The sequence below is a fragment of the Triticum aestivum genome, chromosome 4A, assembly GCF_018294505.1.
Source record: "Triticum aestivum cultivar Chinese Spring chromosome 4A, IWGSC CS RefSeq v2.1, whole genome shotgun sequence".
NCBI classification, from domain to species: Eukaryota; Viridiplantae; Streptophyta; class Magnoliopsida; order Poales; family Poaceae; genus Triticum; species Triticum aestivum.
This window is the reverse complement of record NC_057803.1, coordinates 715,514,625-715,518,120: the sequence shown is the minus strand read 5'-3', so window position 1 is coordinate 715,518,120 and position 3,496 is coordinate 715,514,625. Positions and strand designations below refer to the sequence as shown.

General features: G+C 45.7%; 1 pseudogene; it reads left to right on the top strand.

The window, feature by feature from the left end:
• The first annotated feature begins 1,506 nt into the window (after window positions 1–1,506).
• On the top strand, window positions 1,507–2,719 carry LOC123084379 (uncharacterized; annotated as a pseudogene).
• Window positions 2,720–3,496: the final 777 nt, after the last annotated feature.

The window sequence follows — 3,496 nt, the reverse complement described above, 5'->3', positions numbered from 1 at the left end:
GTATGTATGATTCTCTATTGGTACAAGTCGTCACCATGAAGTCACCAGCCTTGAAATGTCCAGCCTTTAGCACTCTCGCAAATAAGGATTCAGGAGCTTGCACAATCCGACATGCCTCATAATCTTTGGAACCCATACCCACCTCTCTCTTTGGCCAACACATTTTATCTCATGCAACCCAGTGCACCTTTCTATCCCCATTAGCTGCACTCCATCAATTTTTTGAAGAAATAGAAGAAAAGTTACATGAGTTGTTTCAAACTCACAAAGAAGATGTGAAGGACTTCCCACTTGACGTGAGCCATGTGTATGCACAGGGTCGTAGGTGAGGGCCGTGAGGAAGCAAGGATGACCATAAAGATGGGACTCGGAGCGAGAAGAAGAACGCCAAGAAGAGACTCAATTGGTTCGCCGGACCATCTAAGCCCTAGGCTGAACTCCCCACGTTGGCGGAACATAACTATAGACCGTCCAACCTTACAAAGTTGGCATGTGATAACTCCGGACTGTCCAACATAGCCCTCTAGCACTATAAGAACAAAGTTGGCATTGTTCTAACCGATGACAAATTTTATAGTGTTGTTGCAAAGAGTCGAACCATTGAGGTGCCGTTGAACTACTATATTTTCCATTGTCTGCTTATTCATGCATAGGTCTCAATAAAAAAAATTAATACAGTTTTTTTATAGTGTGATAACGATCATATATACTCCCTCTGTTCCTAAATATAAGACTTTCTAGAGATTACAATATGGACTACATGCGGATGTATATAGACATATTTCAGAGTATAGGTTCATTCATTTTGCTCCATGTAGTCCATATTAGAATATCTAGACAGACTTGGAGAGAGTATTTATCAACAAAGCTGCTCTCCTTTCAAAAATGTTAATAAAGAAACTCAAAATTTTGTTTTGAGACAAGCCACCTGTACAGAGTGACCTTTTTTCCAAAAAGAAATCTGAGAAACGAGTGAGATATTTTCCACCGTGACAGCAAGCCCATCGATGTCATCCACATAAGCCCATCAATGACGCCACAGAAAAAGAAAAATAAATGTTCGTTCGTCGAGTTTCTTGGAGCATCAGCACTAGTCTTTGAAGGCTTGCTCGACCCGACGAGTTTGGAGGCGCACGCATGCAGTGAAGCACTTGCCCTTGCTCGCGATCTGAATGTGCAGGACCTGGTGATTGCGTCTGATTGTTTAGAACTGATCTCAAATATCAGCACACAAGCACTGCCAGTGTATGCGCCTATTCTGCAGGATATACACATTAGCATGAACCTTTTCTCTTCAGTTATTTTTCGTTTTGAGCGTAGAGAAAACAATTTCGAGGCCCACTCGGTTGCAAAAGGAGCTGCGTCTCTGCCGGTGGGCCGCCATATGTGGCTAGGGATCTTTCTAGATATTGCTTGTATTCCGGATGTGATGAACTCTGAATAAAATTCCCTAGTTACCTTCAAAAAATAATGTTCGTTCATCGACGATCTGATGCACCAGAACCTATGGCGGCGCCGCCGCCGCCCTCCCGCCCAGCACAACCGCCGGAGCCGCCGTTCCTTCAGACCCCAGTCGAGCTCCTCGAGGAAATCTTCCTCCGCCTCCCCACGGCTGAGGACCTTGCCCGTGCCTCCACCGCCTGCGCCTCCTTCCGCCGCGTAATCGGCGGCCACGGCTTCCTGCGCTGCTATCGTGTCCTCCACCGGCCGCCCCTCATCGGCATGTTTCACAGACCCTTCATCACAGCCCTGCATCCGCACCCCTCCGCCCTCGCCGCCCGCGCCTTTGCGGACTTCGACTTCTCTTGCTCCTCCTTCCTCCCCTCCACCGCAGGCCGTGCGTGGACTCCGATCGACTTCTTCGACGGACGTGCTCTCCTCGACTGCATCCTGGTAGAACCGGGAAGCGGCAGCGCCATCCTCGTGGGCCCTGACCGCGAGGTGTGCGATTTCCAGTATCGCGAATTTCTTGTGAGGGACCTAGCGACCCCGTGCACCGCCGCTACATCCTATTACCTGCCGTCCCCGGCGACCTGAAAGCGACGGTCCATCGACCGGACCTACTTGGCCTAGAGACTTTCCTTGCTCCCGGCGATGATGAGGACCCTTTGTCATTCAGAGTAATGTGCTTCTTGTCTTCTCGTCTTTGGACGGACAATGGCAAGTTCATACTTATTGCCAATGGAATGCTAAGGCGACATTTGCTTCGTTTGAAAAATCGGAGAGTGGGCTATCTTACCGTAGGTTCGTCCATGGATCCTTCTGTTGGCATCTGCATTTCTTGAACAAGTTGCTTCTAGTACTTGACAAGCACACCCTAGAGTTCTCTGCTGTCAACCTCCCACCTGAACGAATATGGAGAAGCCGGTTTGTCATTGTCGAGGCAGCGGAAGGAGCGCCTAATCAGTACAGTGAATACGGCTCATATTTCCTCACGTACTCCGTTCTGAGAAATAACCACTGGAAGTCAGAGAATGTCATCCCACTGCCCATAAGCCGTGCGATTCTGATTGGTGTTGCTGGGGGATACCTGCTTATAGAAGGGTTCTACACCACACCTTCACACGGAGAGCTATCACAAGAAGAGCTAAAGTTTGGATACTTCTCAGTGGACCTAAAGACGTTGCAGTTCGAGCTGTTCGCTTGGCCTAGCAAATCAATCATGCCTGGTCTACTGTATGCTGGTTTCCCACCATCATTGTGTCCGCCAACTGTATGAACTGGTCGAGTGTTTCAGCATACTCTTACTTACACTTATTTGATTTGGTCATAATGTGGCGCAGAACAATGTAATATGTTACAGGGATTCGTTTGATGGTAACATGCTTAATTTGCCACTATGCTTATTTTCTTGCAAGCGGTGCTTGCTATGGGTGTAGCCACTTCAGATCCTGCCCGGTATTTGCTTTGTATTGTGGCCTGCCCGTGATTTTATAGAGAATTGGCATATTATGTATCATAGTGCATTTTATGATAATGTGTTCTCTAATTATATTCTACAGTCCCGAATTTGCATTATTTCTAGGCCCTGGACACTGTTCTAGTAATCTAGAATTTGCATGTATATTCTACTGGTCATGGGTTGCTTTATTCCTACTTAGTTCTCTTGTATTTGCTTGATATAGCTCCTTTCGCTAATGCTGATAACTGGTTTTGATCAGCATGCTCACATCCTTTTCAACTTATTTTTTTAGTCGGTACATTTTTTGTATTTTTATATCTAACATTTTTACGAGTAGAAATTATCGAATTAAAATAGGCCTTGTCCTTGCTTTGTATATCAACTTTTAAAAGCAGTGTGTTAGTTTTGTCAGTTTGTTTTTTAACACGATTACAGTCCACTGGCTATTTACAAACCCTTGAATCTCTGAATATGTTAGTTGCTGCAATGTAAGTGTCTAAAAGAATGGGTAGGCCCTGGTTAAAGTATTAATTTGCTTGATCTAGTGTAATCTTACAATGGCAAGATCTTAAAGAAACAGAGTATGCATTTACT